The following is a 24,397-nucleotide window of genomic DNA, read 5'->3' on the forward strand; positions in this document are numbered from 1 at the left end:
GACTGAAATCCGTACTACGAACGAATGCTATATGAAACAAGATCTAGAATCATTGAATCGATCTCAAACTCAAGGGGAAGTCTATACACTAGGTAAGAACAACACCCTAAAGACTTGAACTGCAAACTCAACCTATAACCACTCCATGCGGTAAACGCGTATGAAGACGGGCCGAAATATACAGGTGATCGAAACCTGATTCTTCTTGTGGTGTCTCTGTCTCTCTTCTTTGTTGCTCTTGTAGATCTTGGAGCTGTTTGCGGAGGGCCTCATTCTCTGTCCGTAGTGTTTGATTTTCTAATGTGAGCCTCTCCTCTGCGGCCAATGATCCCTCCGCAATGTGCAACCTTTGCACTTGCTCTAATCTTAGCTCTCTTTGTAAGCTTCGGACCTGGTCTTCCAAAACTGGTACGATAGCTTCCTCTTGTTCGGTTCCTGCTTTGCTAGCTCTAGGGGTAGACCTGAGTTTAGTGATTGTTCTTTCTTGGAGCTCGACTCTTTCCCTTAGCTCAATGAGCTCATCCATAGCCGCCTCCAACTCATCCTCTATCCGCTCCCTTGCTTCCTGTGCACTTGTTACTTCTCTTGAAGCCTCGGCTAGTTGGAGTATCAAGCCGTCTCTCTCCTTTTCCGCGTCATAGAGTGATGCTTTATGACTTTCAGATTCAATCATAGCATTCTCTAAATTTCTCTGCAACTCCGCTTCCCTCTGTTTGGCTGTCTCAATCTCTACTTCCTTTGCCTTGGACCTTTCTTTTATCTTGCTGAGCAGTTCATGCACCATGTGCATGTCTTTTTCATCATCATCTGTCAGCTCTAAAGCTCTTTCCGCCACCACCTCCACTGGCTTTGGCTCTTCTAGTACTTTTGGTTCGTCCAGTTTCTCTTTACTTTCCTTTTTACTCTTTGTTTTTTCCTCCGTTCATCTTGTTTTTGTAGGGTGATCCCATAAACTGCCTCAAGGGCCTCTTCTTCGGTGTATCCTATCTCTACCAGTTCCTCATAATCATTTCTCTTTTGCTGAACTGGCTCTATCTTCTTTTCTTTGGTCTCGGCTTCTGGCTTTTCCAAAAAATCTGTGTCCACCTCTACTGTGGTCTCTTCCACAATTTTTTCCGTCTTCTTAGGGCTTGGTACATCAGTCATAGAGGGATATCTGTCCTCAGCTTCCTTGGCTTTCCCTTTGTCGGCTTGCCCATCTTTCTCTTGAGGCTTAGTAGACTCATCTACTTTCCTTTTTCCCTTGTCGTCTTTTTTCAGCTCAGCTTTTAATTGTTGTACCTCCTCTTCAGTGTATGGCTCGACAGGTTGCTGCTCCAGAATAGCCTCTGACTCCTCATAAGCTTTAATATATTGATCGTATTGATCAATATGTGGCCTGGCTGAGCTAGTTTCGACTTTAGTGGGGTCTGGCACCCACTTTTCTTCAAAGTCACCCTTTAGAGCCCTAGAGGTTCCCAGTGTGGGCGCTTTTCCTTGAAAAGCAAAAAACCCAAGGCATACAAAATTGAATCAATGTGAAAAGACTTTGGGGGGTCAAAGAAAAGGTAATCAGTCATGCGATGATTTCATGAGAAATTTCTTTTATCGTAGCTTAACTACAAGGTCTTCTAGGTATAGCCTCTAGTCAGCCCTCGAACATGAAATACTTGGCTCTCGCGATTAAACAACCTAATTGACCAGAAAAAATTGAGAAGTTACCCATGCTATTAATAGTCGAGCTCTAGTGCCTTTTGACCGTTAAATTAGCGACCCCGTACTTGTTTAATTTTTTACCTTTACATCTGTTTATGCATTTGATTATATTGCAATTTAATGTTTATTGCTGACAAATTGTCTAAAATTCTGTTACCAATCAATTTGTCTGTCTATCGCATATGATTTTTAATTGTATATGAGAATGCAATTACTGTGGCAATGTTGTTTGATTTTGAGTGATTGAAGAAGGCTACGCACATCCATGTCGGCTGCTCTTCCATCTCGACGAACGAGCTTCAACTGGATAGCTTCCGAGGACGGAATCTACATCAGGAAGGGGGGCATGTTAACCCTCACGGCACGCGGACACCCTATGATCTATAAACGTTGTATTATTTAGAGTCAGGTACCGGGCTTGTCGAACCAATAGGAACAGCGTAAGGGTGATCGCCGATGACAGGCGCACTCTAACTGGAATATTCAAGGAGTTAGTTGGCTAAGTATGGGCGCCCAAGTGTGAATGGGGTGAGCTCATATAAAAGCCACTAAACCTAATTTTTACTCATTCTCTCATTGTGCAATAGAAGCTGCTCTTGCTCCATCTCCACCTTCTCCTTCACCATCTCCTTGTGTGTGTGTGTGTGTGTGTGTGTACGTGTGAGAGAGAGTGTGAGAGTGTGTGTGTGATCGAGCGTTGCGGCGGCACGACCGCGGCGAGGCGGTTGAGCGCGGCGTAGCGGCGTCTCCCTCTTCTTCGCTGCACGGGAATCCTTCATTCGCAACTACGCAGGAAGGTGAGTGACACACCATTCTTCCTTGTGAGCTTGTCTGTTGTATGACTGTGTGCTAGGAGCCTTTGTGGCTCATACACGGCGCGTAGCAAGTCCCTAGCCTTGACAGAGAGCAAGGGTGTGTCACTCACCGCCCTACACTCGCCTTCGTGGAGGATTCCTTGCCGCGAAGAAGAAGGAGCCACCACTGCGTCACACTCAACTGCTTCACCGCCGCCGCTGCCATGCTGTCATTGCAATGCTCGATCGTTCTCTCTCTCTCTCTCTCTCTCTCTCTCTCTCTCTCTCTCTCTCTCTCTCTCTCTCTCTCTCTCTCTCTCTCTCTCTCTCTCTCTCTCTCTCTCTCTCTCTCTCTCTCTCTCTCGCATACACACACACACACAAGGAGATGAAGAAGAAGAAGATGGAGATGGAGCAAGAGCAGTCTTCAATTGCACAAATGAGAGAATGCCAGAGATTTTTAGGTTTAGGTGACTTTTATATAAACTCTCCCCATTCACACTTGGGCACCCAGACTTAGCCAACTAACCCTTGAATGTTCCTGTTAGAGTGAGCCTCTCATTGGTGATCACTCTTACCCTTTTTGTATTGGACCGACAAGCTCAGTACCTGACTGTACCAAATAAATAATACGGCGTCTGTCGTAGGTGACAAGAATGTGCGTGAGGGTTAACATGCCCCCCTTGCTGATGTAGATTCCATCCTCAAAACCTATTGAGTTGAAGTTTTTTCATCGAGGTGGAAGAGCATTTGAGATGAATGTCCTTAGCCTTCTTCAGTCCCTGCAAAATCAAACAACACTGGCACAGTAATTGCATTCTCATATACAATTAAAAAGCATATGAAGTTGTAGGCAGACAAATTGATCGGTAACAAAATTTGAAACCATTTGTCAGTAATAAACACTAAAATGTAATATAATCCATCGCATAAACAATTGTAAAGTTCAAAAACTTAACAAGTCTTGGGTCGCTAATTTAACGGTCAAAGACAATAGAGATCAACTATTAATACCATGGGAAAGCTTCTCAATCTTCTCTAGTCAATTAAGATTTTTAATCGCGAGAGCCAAGTATTTCATGTCCGAGGGCTCACTAGAGGCTATACCTAGAGGACCTTGTAGTTAAGATACGATAAAAGGAATTGCTCATGAAATCATCACCTGACTTATTTCCTTTTCTTTGACCCCCCAAATTCTTTTCACAGTGATTCAATTTTGATGTGTGTGCTTATTTTGTTTGCCTTGGATTTTTTTCTTTTCAAGGAAAAGCGCCCACACTGGGAACCTCTAGGGCTCTAGTACCATAGGTGATACATGTGAGTGGAGTACGAAATCAAGCTGAGATTTCTCTTCAGCTTAAGATTTTACATTGTGGCACTTTGATTTTTTTGTTTGTTCGTTTTCAGCATTTTAATTTTTGACTTTGGGGGATCATATAACATTGTTACCCTCCCCAGGCTCATCACACTAGTAAACTCCCTTTATAATTACTTAAGCTAAAGGTCAATAGGGACTAAGCCCACTAGAAAGCCCTGGTACATTGCACACAATGTTGCCTAAATCGGATTAAGAACCTAAGTAACCATAGATTATTAGGAAGGAATTCCCCATGGTATTAAGAGAAGATCTCTAACACCTAGCTTGGTCAAACTAGCTTAGTCGAACTGCTTGTTTTTTTAAACGTAGACTAGTGATTATGACAAAAAATTAAATTGAATTTAATGTTTGATACTAATAAATGCGCGCAATATTTGCTACCAATCACAATCAAAGCAGACAAACATGGATGCAAAAAAGATAAGGGGCCATGCTAATGGACAAGAAACACCTGTTTGTGTTGATGACCACACTTGATTTGAAAAGTGGACGAGAGAAGATTCCATGAAGGTCCAACAATAGCAACATGTTCCTGTACACACTAGGAAACACAAAGAATACCTCTAGGAGGCACATCGGTGGAAAAAATGAACTTTGCTAATCACTTAACTCTAAAACAGAAACACTCCTATTGTACTAATCCTACCTACCCTCCGTCACTCGAGTGATGAGGATCAAAGGTGTTTGATGACATAGGTTTTTGTTTCAGTGTATCGGATGTGAATGTGTAGGTATGGGTCATAGTTTGACTTTTATTGTGCACACTCGTTTGCTAATTGCTCTTGCTCTTTACTATTTTTGTTTTTTTGTGAGTATAAGGCTTTATATATATACATTCCCTAAGATCGGAAAGCTCAAGAGTCAGGGAAAGAAGGGTAAGACAAAAATAAATCAATAAGGTGACGTGAATGAAGACTCCCCCCTTCCTTGGTAGATTATACTTTAAAAGGATGTCATCACCTTTTGAACCAGTTATTCCAATTGGTAATAGGTAAGGATTTTTGCCAATAGTTCTCTATTATTGTACGTGCCTCGTCGAGTTGCAAGGGTGGTAAGGTACTCTCCCAGGATCGAGCTTGAAGTGGTTCATCATATGATGCTTGAACACTAGGAGATGTGGATTTCTTTGTAGCTTCATGGAGGTCCACTATTGTAGGTGGAGACTATGGAGAAGCTTTTACCTCTATGGATGCATTACATGAGGAGCTAGAAGCTTCATGGGACTCCCCCCTTCCTGAGCTAGGCCAAATAGATTGGTTTTTCCTTAGAACCCAAACTAGCTCTGGAGCGGGTGTGTAGCATTCCGTTATTTTTTCCTTTCCGCGATCTTCAATTCGTTTTGGAGCTACAGGATTGGGCTCACATGGGTCAGGTGACAGGTAAGAGCACAATTTACGTTTTGGCACCCAGATTTGATCATTTCCTTCATAGTAGCCTTGGGCTTCCAATAGTTTTTTGGGAATCCAATGCCACGTTTCCTTACATTTCTTGGAGCGAGTGGGACGTTTATTACAAGGCTTTTGGTATTTAGCATCATTTCATGGTCGCTAAAGAAGATTTAGGGACCCACTTGTATGTTTTCTTTGTTATATGAGGATGAGCCTTGTCAGAAGCTATGTGCATTGCTTCTAGCATATTTAAGGATATGAGTGGTGGCATTTCATCCCCCTCAAGTGCTACCCAGGTTGTCTCCCTGTTTCCCCAAGTGTCTATGGCTGCTTCTAGGTGGACCCAATCCACATTGTTCGACTCATTCATCCCAGGTAGTACATCCATATAAGGAGAATATTCCCCAACATCAGTGTCTGCTTTACACGTGTAACAATATTGCAATGGGGCCTAATGAATTGTGGTGTCAGATCTATGATCAATTATAAACCTGTTTCCTAGAGGATGTGCTCGACCAGTTACAAGATCCACTCGAATGTTAGAATCTTGGAACTGCAGGTAGACATGGTTTTTAGACCATTCATGCACCATTTTTGTTTCCCTCATGAAAGGACGTCCTAAGATCATCTCCGATCCCATAGTGTGCTTAGAGAAATCCATAACAATGAAGGTAACTCTTATTTATGTCCAAAGACCTTGATCGAGATCTTCTAGCATCCCAATAGGTTTAACAATAGACCCATTGGCCATCTTCACTACTATGGTTGTGGTCGCAAGGTGAGGTCACTCTCTGACATAACTCACTAGATGTGCTAGACTCTCGTGTGTATCTACGTCCACAGTCGTCAACATATGTCTTTGTCTGCTCAAGTCTATACAACTCTACCAATGTGGGATGAGTATGTGTATCTAGGGACTCGTCATATGATAAAGGCTCTATGGTCTGTAAGTCAATCGCAAACATCAGAAAGTACATCGCATCCTACTCGTCTCTAAAAGATCCTGGCATGCTTGGGTTAGGCATAACTCGCACTAACTGATGTGTGGGAGGATCTTGAACAAAGCGCTTGAGTTTCTGAAAGCAACTCGATTGGCTCAGATCATGAAATATGCATAATCCCATCCTCTCACCACACAAGACTAGCATAGGTCTATTTGTCCGCAAAGTAGTGGCTAACTCGTGTAGCTCATCTCTCATCGTAGGACTCGTGTCACTCGTCGAAACTATAGCCCCATGTGACATAACTCTCTCACGGTCATGTGATCCTGAAACATCAATATGGCTCAATGTTGTGGTCGTAACAGCCTCTCTAGGTAAATGCATGGTATGCTCCGTCACCAAAGGCTGTGGATGCTCTCTCATGGGTCCGCAATGTAATCGTCTCATAGTCAATGGCTCTATGTGTGGTGCACTCACGGCGGGTGCTCTCATCTCGATGACTTGTGGTGGCTTTGATCTCATCGTAAACATAGACTGTGAATTGCTCATCATGCCGAATCTAGCAATGTGTGGTGTCTGTGAGGACTCTGATGTCAATCTCGTCTCGGTCTCTATGCGTGGCTCTCTCAATAATTGCTCTCGTGACTCGTCAATCTCTAGTGTCAACCTAGATCTATGGTCATCGATAGAGTCCTGTGGAGAAATAGGTCTAGGTAGAAAGCCTGGAGGTGGTCTAATGGGTGATCTCGTTTTGTATGTGGACTCAAGCTCAATGCCGACACTAGATGTAGGTGATCTAGGGCTAGGGATAGGTCGATAAGATAGGCCAAAAATCATTGTGTAGGTACTATAATCATCAAGGCCATAATAGGTCCTACTACCCATGGATCTACCAAAATCTACTTGAGGCTCTGGTACAGGCATCTGTGACTCTCTCAAATACATGCATGCATCATCATCAACATACAAAAAACTATCATGCATACGTTGTAAACTGGACTGTCACTGGATGGTATCGTGTGTCTAGGGATGGTACTGGGATCTCATGTCTAGAATGGATATTTTGTACTCAATAGAGTACATCTAAGAAATCTATGAGATGATCAGACCTCGTGGGCTCTGGCTCTAACTAACTGAAACGCATGAGTAGAGTGATTATGATCCTGAAGCCTCACAAATTGGCGATCGGTATATCGATCTCGATAACATAAATGTCTCTCGTACTCTCCTACTAACCATAGCAACACCAAATCGGAACCTCTCAAGGCCATGGTCGTCATCAATCTAGAGAGTGCAAATACTCAATGATCATGTGGAAGCTCACTATGACTGATCTAGATCTCTCAAGGAATAGCAAGCAATATAATAACTGTATGGCAAGATCGTGATGTGAATGGTGTGATCAAATGAAACTGTCACACGGGTGACCTATAGTCAATCATGCATGATAATAGTGGCTCATAAATCACATCACAATGATGTCAATGTGTCAAGAGTCCAGTAAATCCTACAGTGTGCTATGTCAAACAAGTAAGCGAATCACACAAACGACTCTCCGGACATATGTACTCTCAGTGTCTAGTCGTGCATAAATGCACGCGTGAACGAGGTATATAAGAGAAAGTATAAGAGAGAGATCCTCGTGATACAGGGTCCGAAAGAGGCCGACTAGATGCGCACATGCATGGGACACCTACAAAAAAAGAGAACAAAAAAAAAGTTTTTTTTTGGGGTTTTTTTTTAATTCGGACGCCCATGCACACACTCTTTTTATTATCTTTGTTGACTTTGTTTCTCTTTCTCTCACCTAGATTCTTTTCTCACATGCCTTGTCTTTTGTTGACTTTACTCCCTTTCCACACGCCTAAAAACAAGCATGCACATGTGCTTGACCCCCCACCCCCTTTGTTTGCTTGTGCACTACACTTTACACACACCCAAATTGAGGATGGTACACACCCCTCTTAAATGATGCACACACCTAAATCAAGTAAGTGCTCACACACACCTACGTCAAGTAAATGCAAAAACACCTAAATCAAGTAAGTTCACACACACACCAAAATCAAGTAAGTGCACATCTAAATTGAGTAAATGCATGCACACACACATCCAATTTAAGTAAGTGCACACACACACCTAAATTAAGTAAATGCACACATTGTTACGAGAAGTGAGACGTATACGGGTGCGAAACTAAAAATAGGTCGTGAAGTGCGTACACGCTCAATTTTATAAAGAATTTTTTGCAATTAACACTTCAAAGTTACACCCAAAATCAAATTTCTATGCATTTTGCATCCAAATTAGGTCGATTTTTGCTTCTTTTTTGCTTAATTTTGAATAAAAATAAGCATAATTAGCAATAGAATTAAGCATATACAATTGATCAACACACTTTGAACTTTTCAATTCAACCAATTTCACACCAATTTGCAGTCAATTACAATCCCAATTAAGTGTACACACACAAGTATAATCAAGCACTAATCGCTAATCAATGCATACACAATCTAGCAAAAATTGGGCAGCATTTTGACGCAATTTTAGCAATGAAAAAACTGATCCATAATCATCATAACAACATCAAGCAATCCAATGCTTTTTATGAACCCAATTGGTACCAATTAAACCATAATTTGCACTAAAAAATGTGCACTTTGCCTACACATAGGCACACTAATTGCACTTAGATTTACACTAATTTTTTGTGAAATTTATTTTTAATCAAACTTGAAAATAAAATCAACAAATGAATGGGTTAATGCACTCACAATAACATAAGCATCGCGTCGATTTTCCACTCCAATTGACGCCTACACACATGTGTGTGTACTAGCAACCGCTTAACCGCAATTCACCTACAATCAATCAAGCACAAAATCTCATGTGTAGCATCATTTTCAATCAAATTAAACACAAAAGAATGATAATCACACTTCAAATCAATGATTTAGCTATGTGTAACACAAAAATCATGTGTGATTAGAGAGTAATTAGAGAGCCTAATTAGGAAAAATCCCTAATTACACACTCAAAAATCACTCGATTTCATTCAATTTCGCAATTTCTTATCAAAAGAGTGATTCTTAAGCCTCTAATTAAGCATACACACATATAAATCACTCCAATTGTTAGCGGATTAGTAGAAAATTAGTGAATAATTAGTGTAAAAAGAGAGAACAACATACAAATTAATCACAATTTCTTAACCAAATCTCACCATAAATCCACAATTCACCATCACCAACACCTAAAGCATAATCTAAACTACTCTAAAACATGATTAATGACTCTTCAACACACTAATGACTCCTCTAGCTTAGGTAATCGATCCCCGACAGCGGCACCAATGTTGGGGGGTTGTCGCATAGCTCAATCCACCGACATAATGTCAAACCAATGGATCGATAACCCGGCTAGTGCATGAAGGCATAGAATCACTAGAAATGCAAGAAGAGGATCCTAATCAAGAGAGTTAAGAAGAATAGAAAGCTATGGAGAAAGCTAATCACTCAATGCCTACTCTCTAATCTTCTTTAATCTCAACAATCAAGAGGACAATGGGTGCACACTCTCATCAATCACACACACACATCAATCAAAAGCTCAATGAGCTCACAAATAATGTAAAAGTGAAGATAAATGAGAGAGGGAAACACTAATTAGAGACTGATCAATGCTTAACTACACACCATAAACACAATTGACAAAGAAAAAGCACTTAGCTTTCCATTGCATGCCATAGAAAGTAGGTGAGCACAAGAGGAAGCTCCAACTCCAAACATCTTCACCTCTATCTTCTCTACAAGCTTTCCATGAAAGCTTAACTCACTTGAGGATCCCTAAAAAATGACCTAACTTTCACTTTTATACCTAGGGCATAAAAAATATGTCCGGCCGTCCATGAGATGCGTAGAATTGTGTGCATCTCTATAGCTCCTAGGCATCATGGTAACATCAAATATACAAGCTGGAACTCATGTAGAGCCCGTAAATATGTCAAAAGTACATATACAAAATGATGTGTCTGTCAAAAAATGAAAGCAAGGTATGCTAATACATCATAAGCATATGCTAAAAATAGCATAGTTGAAGGTCATCTCCTACTTTGTGTTTGCATTGCCAAACACTATTAGTTGTTATCCATGTAAAACTTAAAAATTATTAAACGAGCTACTATCCTAAATATTAAAGTAAATATCAAATCTCAATTATTTTTCATAGTTTAAGTATTCTTGTCAAAATTGTACCATATGGCCTAAAAAATTTCTTTTTATAGTAAACATTTATTGTTTTAAAAATGCCAACCCATGCATAAGTTAACCAAAAATTGCATGCAATACTTTGTTTTGTAACTATTCCATAATGTATGGACCAAAACTTGTATGCAATGCTTTGTTTTGTAACTACTACATAATGTATGGACCATAGTATAGCCCTTCAAATAATGGGACAAATACTTTATTCTCAGAGTAGCATCCAAATGATCTAACTTTTAAAGTAACTATTTACTGTATCAAAGAGTTCCAACCTATCAAACCATTCCTAAGTTTAAACCAAAACCTGTAAGTATAACTTCAAAGCGATTAGAGAATATTTGTATGGTGTATATCATAGTGAGAATGAGATATCATTCTAGTGTTTTGTACATAAGATAGTCAAGAAAACTTCTTCTGAAGTGAAATAGACCAAGTTCGATGGTGATGGACAACAGCTTAGCCAAAAAGATTCCAAGTAAAAATAGAGTCCTCACTTGCATCCATATAAACAAGACAACAGATTTTTTAGTCTTGAATACATATTACCGATGTCAACAAACCTATCAGTTGTTATCCATGTCCTACTTAAAACCTTTTTAACTTATATCTAATATCCGTGTAGTGTTAAATATCATCAAATATCCATTCTCATGACAATAAGCCACATATGAAAGTGACATGTGTGTGTATGTGTGTGTGTGTGTGTGCGTGTGTGTGTGAGAGAGAGAGAGAGAGACAAAGGATCGAGTTTCATGAGATGGAAGGACGGAAACGAAGCTAAGTAAGCCTTTGTGTCTACTAAACACAAATCAAAGAATCCATAACTTAATCTAAAAATATTTCTTGTTGGGGTTGCATTGCGAGATTTACCGGGCCAATATCATGTGTGTATCTGTTGTCACGTGTGTATCCAGTTAATGAGTTTGCCACTGCATAGAAGCTCGACAAGCCATGGTGGGCATCAAGCCATCGCCACGACTATGTGCATCAAGCTATGGAAGCACAATGAAGCCCATCAAGGGTACAGGGTTGTGTAGAGGGTTCATGGACGCAAAGGGTGCACCGAAGGAGACTGAGCATGCACGCAAGGATGCACCACGGGCTCAAGGTTGCAAAAGTCCGCTAAAGGTGTGCAGAGGATAGTGTGTTGTATGCTTTTGCTGTCTTGCGCCGCGCATTGGGCATGCAAGGTTGGGAGAGCAAAGCATTAGAGGCATTGCATGGCACATGCATTGCGTATTGCAAACATAGAGAAAGATAGAGCATTGCATGGTAGTGAAAGTGATAGAGCATGGCGACCAACTATCCTGCTCACACTGATTAGGCAAAATTTGAGGTGAATAAAAAAAAGAATCTTCTAAAATATGAGGAATCTCATGGCGTGCTATTATATATCAGTAGATAGAGCTTGAAGAGGACATTCTAACTGTCAAACCTCCGCCAACTTTGGAGTTTATTTGCAAAAATTTATCCATGCGCCCGTTTTGGTAGAGGGAGGTAAAGTCAAACTCCTTAAAGGGCCCCTTTGTGAGTCCAAATTTTGCCTAATCAGTGGACAACAACAAAGAGAGAGAGAGAGAGAGAGAGAGAGAGAGAGAGAGAGGGAATATGAGCATGCAGTATGATTGCAACGAGAGTCCTTATAATATATACCAGTTTTGACCTTCCAACAAGAGTCCTTATGATATATATCACTTTTGACCTTCCAAATTCTAGATTCTTGACACACAACCTTTCAAAACTTTACTATCCTTCCATCTTTTAGTTTCCTTCTTGTGGAATATAATTGCATGCCTTTTCAAAGTTTTACCTTTTTCTGAAATTGGATACATAGAGAGAGATTACATAAAAGCACATGACTAAAGAGTTATATTTCAAAAGAAAAAATAGTTTACATTATTGCCAAAAAGGCTCAAGAACATATCTGCATAGCACTCTTAGTCGTGCTCTTTCAAGAGGATCAATATATTGAGGTGGAGCTCTACAAACTTCTCTTAAATCTATTTTTTGAACCCAGTTCAAGTAAATCTTGTAATGATGAATCAACCCAAGCTCTTGCTTTAAGAGCATGAGCCTAATGTTGGGAAAGAAATAGGGATCAAGAAACTTGATGTAAATCGTGTCCAACTCTTCATCTACATATGACCCCCAAAATGACCCCAAACAATGTAGTTTTTCTCAATCACTTCCCATGCCCATTGCCATCCCCGTTCAGCAAGTAACAAATTTTCTTCAAAGGCATCAAAAATAAGATTTTTTACACTTGGAAAAATATTCACAATTCCGTGGGCCATTTAGTACTCAAAGCTTAAAGAGAGAGAGAGAGAGAGAGAGAGAGAGAGAGAGAGATAATCAACATGGCCACTTAAACACTTTAAAAAAGTATAAGTGCAATACGAACACTTCAATTACTAATTGTCATGCCAAAAAGTGTCAAGAGGTTCATTAGGTCAAAGTCTTTACAACAACCTCAATTATTTTGTTTACAAAACGACTCATATTCTACTCTATAATTGGATGGTTGAGGATCTCTCCAATATGCCCCATTGATAAACTTCACAATTAATTTCAAAATTTCAAACTCTTCATCCAAAATGTAAGATTTGTGATTGTGATATATCTTTCGTAACTGAATATCACAACCACAAACATTGACATAATAAATATCAACCATATGTAGTATGACTCTCATCATTTTTATTTCGCTCAATATTTGTGCCACTTTGCATAGTGAAATGCTTAACCGTCCACAATTTCCATACCACCCATCAGCATATGAATCCACCCAATGATGCCACCAACACCATGTACCATATCCTTGACAAATGTACTCTTCCTTAACTTTCAAATATATAATCATCCTTATATGTATTGGGAGAATAGCCAATACATCATGACCCATGTTAACCTATATTAGCAATTCGCAAATCTCAATCTCTCTCTCTCTCTCTCTCTCTCTCTCTCTCTCTCTCTCTCTCTCTCTCTCTCTCTCTCTCTCTTTAATCTATGTAGTAGATAAAAACCCACTTCAATAAGCCAACAATAACTAAAAAAATATGGTACTTAGCATGCATAGACAATGGATCAAAGTGTTCGATCATCTAGAGAAGTTGAGCCTACGAAACACTCTGCTTGGAACTCTCAAGATCCAAGGTCCGACACGTCGAGCACTGCGACCGAGGCGTCGAGGTGATTCACACAAAGAATAGATTCTAAACATCCATTCATTCACTCCATAGGGACCGTATGAAAAGTTGCAATTGAGAGGCCGTTGCATACCTAACTCTCATATAGTGATTCGCATATCATCTATATCAAACTCTATGTGATAATAACCTACAACACTTCTAAAATATCGTGCTTCATATAATGCCAAGACAGAATGTCTGCAATAATATTGAAGCCTGCAATGAAAATAAAAACCAACCATTCCGCCATAAAAAGTAACAACACATTTAACGTCATATGGATTCAAGTTCAAGCTATACGCATCGAAGGATCTCAAAATCCTCGATAATACGAACAATATCCTCAGCATGTGCAGGACCCCTCCACAATGGAGGATCTAGAAAAAATGTAACACGTATAAACATACAAAATAAAGGCCACAAAGTTCTCATTCATGGTAAAAGTAAGTAACAAAGATAAGATTTTACATTTACATACCTCTAATATAAGTAGGTACATCATTGAGGGTGTACGAAACCATGATGTCGTGCCATTATTTATCTGCTCTAACAGCACAGATTTAAGAGAAACAAAGATGAAATAGAATAAAGAAGACTCTGACGATCATGCCGTAGAGAACCATGTCCTTCTTTCTTTTGTTTTAGTGAAGGATTTCAAAGAGAGAGAGAGAGAGAGAGAGAGAGAGGAATGAAAGCAATTCAAAAGACTTTGAAATTTCACAACTTCACAAAGAGACAATACAAAACAGTTATTCAAAGTGTAGCCTTCGAGAGACCACATTAGGGATTCTATAAGTCCAAGGACCTATGTTGTATACATTTTGCAAGATACGGGGTGGTGTTTTAACTTGAGTAAATATCCTCAATCGATATGGTGTAGTGCAGTCTCCAGCAACCCCCACCTGTTGTGCATTGACTGGCCTCTCGTCACTCACAAACCAAATATTAACTTGAATTTGACGATGCTCGTGGTTCAAAGAAAAGGCAACATTGTAGTATCCAAGAACTTCCTTATGATAATATTGCTTGCATATCAATCTGGTTCCGTTGCATAATCCACGTTTTGGATCCAAATTTTGCAGCAACATGATAGGAGCATTTTCTTTCAATACTAAAGCATGAGGTGGAAAAACACCACCAAGAGTAAGGCTATTTAGATATTCAATTGTGTACAATTGTGTGTTTTCCTCTGACATACAAATTGAATTTGCACTCAAATACTCTTTGCAATCTCCATGCATTCTTTTCAATGCATAGTCATTAATTAAATCCACCTCTTTATTCTGCGGAGCAAGTATTGCTCGATCTCTGAAAAAAGTTGCATGATCTTGCACATGAAACAAATCTCCATATATAAAGCTTAGAAGATCTGCCAAACTATTTCCTAGAAGCATCATTTGTGAAGTTATTTTGACTCTGTCTAATTCTCCTCCATCATCCATAACCCCATTGCCAGTATCAAGCACCCAACGGGAAAAACTTTGTTGAAGTGAATTTGAACCGCAATCAAGTATACGCATATTTCTGGTAAGCCTCAATATCTTCGTATATGGAAGAATGACACAACAAAGCATTTACAATGTCTGTATGACTACCTTTTGGTACAATAGGTAGTATTTGTCGAAAGTCGTCTCCACGCAAAATGACTTTTCCACCAAACAAAGTATCTCGCTGCATAATATCTCTTAAAGTTCTGTCCACTACTTCAAATACATAGCGATGTGTCATGGGAGCTTCATCCCATATAAGTAAATCTGCATTCCTTAGAAGTTCTGCAAGTTGACTATGTATCTTTATATTGCAAGTTGCATCAGAGTGAAGCTCCAAAGGTATCTTAAACCTAGAATAAGTAGTTCTTTCATTACTCAAAAGCAAAGCTGCAATACCCAAGGATGCACATGCAAGAGCAACTCTACAACTTCCTCGTACTCGTGAAAGAAGTGCATTATATAAGTAAGTTTTCCTGAGCCACCAGGACCATCTAGGAAAAATACCTTCCCTGAATGTGTGTCAACAGCTTGTAGCATTTGGGGGTAAGCATCTCGCTGATCCTCATTTAAGGAAGTCTCCATACAATCTGCTATACTACATTGTTCATCAACGTTGAACATTGTTTTTTCAGCCATAACACCATTTTCACTTAAGGATACCATTGTTGAGTCTATTGCAGGCACTATATAATCGCAAAGCCTCTTGCCATGTTGTTGCAAAAAGCATTCTATATGAAGCAAAGCTTGATTTTTTGCCACATCAAATTGCACGCTTGCATCTGAAATACGCATCCTTAGGGCATAAACATAGTCCTCACAAAATTTGGTACAAAACCTGTCCCAAAGAGCATCCGGATGAAGTGGCTCACAAAAGACTAATATGATTGCAAACAGTTGTCTCAACTGCATTCCATTTTGAAAAGAAGATGCCTCTTGGAGGCAAAGTGGCCATTCTTCATCATCTTGCAATAATCCTCTAGCTATACATGCCTCCTTGTATGTATCATAAATGTGACCATCATACATCCTCAAGTCTTCAAAAGACTTACATCCCTTGCAAATATTGAGAAGCATTTGTAGGTAATAAACCTCACGAGCAGTAGGGACAATATTATACATTCTTCCAATAGAAACACCCTGTTGTTGTGAGACCATGCCTTTTGACTTTTATTCCATACCCAACCATTTGGAAAGTCAATGTATGTGAAGCTATTTTCTTTTGGATAGTTTTGATTTGCAACAAACCATTCTGTCAAGGTAGTTTTTTTATTTTTCTCATTATCCAGCAAATGTGATACATCATCACCATCTTGAAATATAACCATATTCTGCAATGGAAGGTGTACTTGCAATCGTTGAATAGCTGGCCTTTCACTAATGCATGTCAAAGCCAAATATTCTCCACATAGCCTCAGATGCAGAAACATAACGTTGATTGAGATAATTCTTGATCTCATCAGTAGCTCCTTCACAATCTTGAAGAACAATAGTGGCTCGATCATGTCCCTTATAGACATACTTATAGAGATATTTCACGACAGTGATGGTTGAGAAGATCTCCACATTAATATGGGCTTGGTATCTTAGTGATAAGAGAGGGCTATAAGGTACAACCCAACGATTATCTAAATTGTAATTTTTAGAAAGAACAAACCTTCCATCATCTCGTCTCATATACATAGGAAATCCACTTTTGTTTCCATTTGTAGACGTAGAAAATGTTCGCGAAAACTTGAATCTACACTTTCCATCAACCATACATGGAGAACTTGGGTTCAAAGGACCATATGGCCCATGAACATTACAACGACTCACTACATCAAATAATCCTGGAAACACATTCTTGTCAGAGAGCTCTGCACAAACCAACTTGTCATAGTGTAATGTATCTATGGGTTTATATTCAGATGCAAGTATCAACAATATATGAGCATGAGGAAGACCTCTCTTCTAAAACTCAATCACTAAAACATGTCCAATCACCTCCCCAAATACGGCTTGCTTGATAAGTAAATGCATCATATCTTGGAACTTCTAATAAAACACTCGTATAGTCAGATCAGGACAATCAACGTCACTTTGTCCAGGTAGTAATGCATCATCTATTTCCTTCCATCGTGGATTACATGTGAATGTGATGAAGAGATCCAGTTTACCCCTACTACGAACAATTTCCATTGCATCTTGAAATAGTTGGCACATATATCTTGGACCTCCAACAAAAGATGAAGGCAGAAAATTCTACGGCAAACATTTTGACCTTCAGCCCTCTCTAAGCCATCTCTAGCCTCAACCATGTCAACCAATCCTTGATACACTTCACCACGAAGTGCTTTTTGGTTATTTCGCATCCACAAAATCCGTGACTCCTCTAGAGTACTATAAGCATCCACGACATACTGTTGTAATAGCCTACCCCCTCAAAGAAGACACTCCACGGTATCATCTCTTATTTGTAAGAAAAAGACATAATATTGCTTTTGACTCTTTTTTTTTCCATCGGTAGTCTGTAAATAAAGATGCCACCCATCCTCTCCACTTGAAAATAATAAAACATACAATAAGGACATGTAAGCTAGATGCATGCTGGAAATTCTTTTCAAGCCCCCATGTCAAAAATTCAGTACAATGTCGCGATAGCCTATATTTCTGTCATCCCCTTGTCCTGGCATAATTGCAGCAACCTCCGAACCCCTTGGAGCAAGATATTGCCAACCATCACAACGATACTCCACAATAACCATCCTCATATTGGGTACAATAGCATCTCCAGACAAAGAAGCAGCAGATCGTAGAGCATTTTCATGGGGATTTACTCTATGCATCATCAATTGTAAACACTCTAGAATACTACAATCTAAATTTGAAACATGATGCAATCTGTTGCTCAACTCGTTCGGTATCAAAAAAATATAATTGTGCAAAGCGTGGAACTTCATTTTGTCCTTCAGCAGGCGCATAATTGTGCAAAGCGTGGAACTTCATTTTGTCCTTTAACAGGCGCTAAGAGAACCAATGCTATGATAGATAAAGCCATGAACCTTAAAAGTGTACACACCTCTCCCACCATAATTAATAGTCTCATCGATATGGGCACTAAGAGACACAAATGCCAATGCATTATTATATCCTGGAATGTTTTGTAAGAACTGTCTACTTCTTGTTGTGGTTGAGCTCATCAAATCTTTCAATTAATTTGGTGGCTCATTCAAAGGAAGTAATCAAACTCTTCCATCAGAGCAGCAATATTTACCCACAAATGTTTGGATAGTCTTTCCTTCATCCTTCCATGTCTTTGCTCCACATTTGGAGCAAACAAAATATAAGCTTCCTAAGTTGTGCAACACACACTTTTTGGATATAATTGGTGCCATAGACTTGTGATGTAAAAGGAGAGACGTTGGATATTCAAAGCGGATGGACAAACAATGTTTTTCTACTTTAGAATAGTTTCCCTCTACTATGTTCATTGTTGTCCCAACATTCATGGCTTCAGAGTTTCCTTCATGTACATCATGCATGCTCTCCTTTCATTGCACTCCAATAAAGTTTCAATAGTACTTTGTAGTGAATGCCTTGTTCTCTCTTGTGCTATTTGCCGCCTCGCCTTTCGGGAATCATCACACAGTCGACTACGTCATGCATGATGAGTGCATGACCAGGTGATAATATACGTGGTCCAGATACCATCTATGAAATCAAGTGCAAATAGATCTCATATTATAAATATAATATACTTGCTATAATTTTGATCAATCACTAAAAGAACATTCTTATGCATTTTAGAAAATCAATATAAAAAGGAACATCTAATTATATCCTCTAAACTAAATACATTTGACACATTGATAGTGACTCAATTAAAAAGTACAGTTTACTGAAGATACAGCATAACATTACATATTTCTACCATTAGTAGGACTAAATACATTTGACATTGTTCACAGTGACTCAATTAAAAAATATAGTTTGATGAAGATACAGCATAACATTACATATTCTACCATTAGTAGGATTAGGTCGTTGAGAAACTTGATGCTGCTTTGGTCGAACTAATCTAGCCAAAGCACTTAATTTATTTGAGGTAGCCCGGATATATGAAAGTCTTGAACCTTGAACCTTTGTCAAAGCACCGAGCTTGTTGACGATACTTCTCAGTCCTGGCACGATTTGTCGTAGATTATTGTCTTGCATTTGTCCTTTTGATTCATGTTGACTCCGCGAAGCCTCTTTTCGAAGATTCTCAATAGATGCCAATATCATCTTTTGAGAATCCTCAACTTTGGAAAGTCTCTCTCATGTATGCCTCATTCTCTAGTCTCTGCAAGTTTAATGCTTTTGTCTCTTCTCGCAGTTTCCATAGTGTCCCACTTTCAATCTCCAATGCAGAGCTTAAAGTTTCAACCACATCCGAGACATTGGTTTGCATTGTCTCAATCCTATTGCAGGAGGCTTTGATCTCTAGCAGGGTTTCAATAATTTGCTTCTTAGAATTCCACTCGACATTTTGAGATGCTCTCTTTGCCGTACGCACATTTCGAATACGAAGAGATGAAAGTATCTCCCCTTCATTAGCAGATGCACTATTCCTCCCGACATTTCAAGTTTCTCTCCTTGCTGCACACACATTGCGAATAATAGGAAGAGATGAAAGTATCTCCTCTTCACCCGCTGATGCACTTCCAGCTATCCCAGAAGATATCAAGCCATTGGTTGCAATAGCCAATGGAATGGCACAACTAATCTCCATTTTACTGTATACAAGAAACTACAGTGGTTCCAAAGAGAAATGTGACAACCAAAGAGAAGGTCTGAATGCTTGTAAATTAAAAAATAACCCTCGTAGAATATTCACTTCTTAAGTGCTTGCTATTTTAGAATCAAGAAAATACATCATCTCTATCTAGATGTGAAAAACAGCAAAGGATTGCATGAGAAGTGGAAAACAAACCAAAATGCTCATGAATCACTTTTGTTCAGTAGATAAAAGTTTTGCTCAATACATGATCAACCCCATCTACATTTGAAAATGGGAAAAGAGCGTTTAGCATTGGGACGCTTGAAAATAGGCTCCTTATGATTCTCTATCTTATCAGGTTCTACAATGTTCTTTAGCGCATTAATTTTGCTATAAACTTCAGATATAGAACAACAACTTAATTCAAAATCAAGGTAGAGGGCATCTGAGTATCCCATCTTTACTCGAATTTGCAAAAGGCGTAGGTTGCAAAACCATTGACTGGGATCATTCTGGATTCTGACAAACACCTGGTGAAAGGGTGTCCCATCTCGAGTCATGGAAGTGCGGTCGTAGGTTCTCCAAGCTTCTTCTATAGTAACACCCGGAAAGAAACCTCCAACAATGCTTTGAAAGAAGTCAGCTTTGTTTTCCGGAGAGTAGTGAATCATTATATGATCCATTTGTATCTCCATCGCTTCCAATCCATGACCAAAACATTCAGCAGATACCCTAGGTGCCATAAAGTTCCTAAGAAAAAGAAAAGAGACATTGTAAGTGTAGTTGCTCTAGGATTTCATTCACAAAACTTGACTTTACTATGTCTCTTTGAATAAGTTTGTTTCTAGGTCTATTTCCCATCCCTCTCTCTCCCTCTCCCTCTCCATCTATCTCTCACTCTCACTCTATATCTAAAATTTATAGGGTTCGGAAGCAGTACTGGATCTTTCAATCACACGTGTTATTCTCTCTATCCAACCCTTTTTGAAATCTATAATGATTTCGTGTGATCTTCTATCCATGTGGTCACCTTTTGGTGATCAAACTATGGATTATTTTGAACTGTAATGCATATGTAATTGCATCAGGAGAGAAGCCCTCAGCTCGCATCATATGGAAAACAGATCAGTCCTTGCCTCTTTGGGACATCATCTCCTCCCACAATTATCAAACTCGGCATAATGTATAGAATAATTAGGTGTTTTATCTTATTATTAAAAATAAGATGTTGATTATACATATCCCCTCTTGAATTTCATACATCAAGGCACTTATAGTATCCTTGGGATCTTTTGAAACTATTATCACTGGAATAGCATAACGAGATTTGGAGGGCCTATCATTAGATAGATCTTTCAATACATCCATAGACAGGAACCTAAAAACCTCTTCCTTATCAAGGTGAAGACAAAGATCCCATCTTGGTTCAGTATTATGGCTCCCTTGGGATTGCTTTTTGAGTATCATGCCTTGATTTTCAAGACTACGCATGAATCTCTAAGGTCTATTGGAATTGCTCTAGGCATTTACATCAAGCCCGAGATCTTTGGAAACCCTCTCTATGACATTAAAATCTACATCTTTGGATGGAATTGTTACTCATGTTTAACTCTCCCTATGTCTCTCCCTCCCTCTCTCTCTCTCTCTTATCTTTAATCTAGTCTTGGGGAACATGGATGTACTCCTTTGAGAACATTACCATTACTCATTTCATTGTTGTCTCTCTCTTTATCTCACTCACCTATAATTTTATTCACTTTGGTATTTTTCTTCTCTCTGAGCACATTACCATTACTCATTTCATTGTTGTCTCTCTTTATCTCACTCACCTATAATTTATTCACTTTGGTCATTTTCTTCTCTCTCTCTCTCTCTCTCTCTCTCTCTCTCTCTCTCTCTCTCTCTCCCTTCCTCTCTCTCTCTCTCTCTCTCTCTCTCTCTCTCTCTCTCTCTCTCTCTCTCTCTCTCTCTCTCTCTCTCTCTGTGTGTGTGTGTGTGTGTGTGTGTGTGTGTGTGTGTGTGTGTGTGTGTGTGGCATGCACGCGTGTATGTGTGTAAAACTCAATTCATTTTCAACTCTTTGTCTCTCTATGTGTGTTTGTGTGTGTGTGTTCTCTCTCTCTCTCTCTCTCTCTCTCTCTCTCTCTCTCTTTGCTTAGTTCACGCCTACCAGTTTAGGATGTCATAGTACTTTTAGCTTATCATTTTGTCATTTCATTTTGTTACTTTGACTTTGTATCAGATTCAACACATTGTAACCCTCTGGTCTCATAGGTCATTTTGGCCTTTTGAAGACATTAATATAACATTTCATTTCATTTCTCTCTCGGTATCTAGAGTGCAAATGAGGATGGATTCTAGTAGTAGAAGTAGTATTTTTATTCTAGTCTTTTAACACTAGAATGGTAACAGGACACTTTTATGTCCTTGGACACTTTTGTGTCCTTGGACACTTTTGTGTTCTTTTAAGTGACCATTTTGCTTGAATTATTTGAAGAGTATGAAAATGAATTTTTAGGTGCTATATATCCACAAAGTTGCCTTATGAGCTGAAAAAAACTTAGCATTTTTTTTTTAGTATCGACCTCACCATTAACCTTACTCTTGCACAACATTTTTGAACCTAAACTGTGTGAAAAAAAGCGGGTCCTGTTTTTCTGGCTTTTTTTTTCAAATTTTGGCAACTATACCACTCTAAAACTTCATGTTTTGTGAGGTTTAGAATGGTCTAGAGGTTAGGCCTTCATAGTTCTCACATGTTTTGATGCTTGTAGGGAGAGCTAAGTGTTTTAAATTGAAAGTTATGACCAATTACAAGAATTGCATAATCCGTTTTTTTGGTGGCAAAATTAGCACTTTTTATGATTTTTTTTTGGTGGCTTTCTTGATTTCCCAATCAATTTTGATTGTTTAAGTGTAATGTATAACATAAAGCAGCTAATCTTTCCTTGAGTTTTGGGGGACCTAATATGCTATAATAGCATAGTATATGATGATGGTTGAGAGTTTTTGGATTTGCCGAAAAATACGATACATTTTTAGAGAGCTAAGTATAACTTTCCTCAATATTTGCAATTTGGTTTCTTAGGCCATTGTTTTTGTATTTATTTGTAGGTAGTAACCATATCTAATCATAGACTACAAACTTGGCCAGATATTGAGTAGTTTCTATGGGTTTCTAGAGGTCATAATGCTAAACCCAGTTTTTTCATGTTTGCTGTATTTAGCACTTTATCATTGCCCCCAAGGTTCCAATTGTAAGAGATCCATTATCCTTTTGACATGCTCCATGGCTCCTTTTGAATCTAGAGGCCCAAAGGGAACTAAGAAAACATGTATATAGTATCTATATTGAGCGTGACTATCGAAACTTTGATGATAGGTCCGCAGAATGGTAAAAATGCAACTTTTGTGTACCTATTTTTTTTGCCCAAAAAAAAAAAGCAACCATATGTTTTGATCACCAACCCATTGAAGTTAACGGGGCATTTTATCTCATGTCCTACAAAAATCTCCACTCTTATGTATATGCAATCAACCGTAAGAAATTGTTGTTTTGGGCAAAATGCACTGGTCCATCAACTTTGGAGGCTTGTAGTGACCAAGGGATGAGAAAAATTACAAGTTTCTCATTTTTTCCATATGTAGTTATTGAACTATAAGCTCATGAAAGGATTTTTCAAAACGAGTGGATCTACTATAGTTTTGGAATTTTTTTCCAAAACCCTGAAAGGACACTTTTATGTCCTGTTAGGTTACCATTCTAGTGTTAACACCCAAACATGGTATCAGAATCAGAGTTTTGTAACACTTTGGTCTCATAGTTGATTTTGGCCTTTTGAAGACGTTAATATAACATCTCATTTCATTCGACTTCTCTCTCTCTCTCTCTCTCTCTCTCTCTCTCTCTCTCTCTCTCTCTCTCTCTCTCTCTCTCTCTCTCTCTCTCTCTCTCTCTCTCTCTCTATCTTCACATTTTTTGTAACAGTTTGGTCTCATAGGTTATTTTGGCCTTTTGACCTAATTTACCTAAGTTTCGGTCAAAACATTCACAATTTTGTAACAAATTGGTCTCATAGATCATTTTGGCCTTTTGAAGACATTAATACAAAATTACATTTCATTTTATTTCTCTCTCGATCAAGCGCAGGAGCTATGGAGATCTAGACGGCTATGTAGCTATGGGGCTACATAGCAAAGAGTACAACAGAGGATTTGAGCCATACTCTCTCGATATCTAGAGTGCAAATGAGGATGGATTCTAGTAGTAGTAGTATTTTTGTTCTAGTCTTTTAGCACCCAGACATGGTATCAGAATCACAGTTTTGTAACAGTTTGGTCTCATAGTTGATTTTGGCCTTTTGAAGACGTTAATATAACATCTCATTTCTTTCGAATTCGTTCTCTCTCTCTCTCTCTCTCTCTCTCTCTCTCTCTCTCTCTCTCTCTCTCTCTCTCTCTCTCTCTCTCTCTCTCTCTCTCTCTCTTTCTCTTCACATTTTTTGTAACATTTTGGTCTCATA

At 38.9% G+C, this 24,397-nt stretch overlaps 1 pseudogene; it reads left to right on the forward strand.

The window, feature by feature from the left end:
* The window catches only part of LOC147432199 (uncharacterized), a 46,810-nt pseudogene extending 27,311 nt beyond the window's left edge, over nucleotides 1-19,499 (forward strand).
* Nucleotides 19,500-24,397: the final 4,898 nt, after the last annotated feature.

This window comes from Adiantum capillus-veneris, chromosome 20 (assembly GCF_014529385.1).
Source record: "Adiantum capillus-veneris isolate H3 chromosome 20, ASM1452938v2, whole genome shotgun sequence".
In the NCBI taxonomy this organism is placed as follows: Eukaryota; Viridiplantae; Streptophyta; class Polypodiopsida; order Polypodiales; family Pteridaceae; genus Adiantum; species Adiantum capillus-veneris.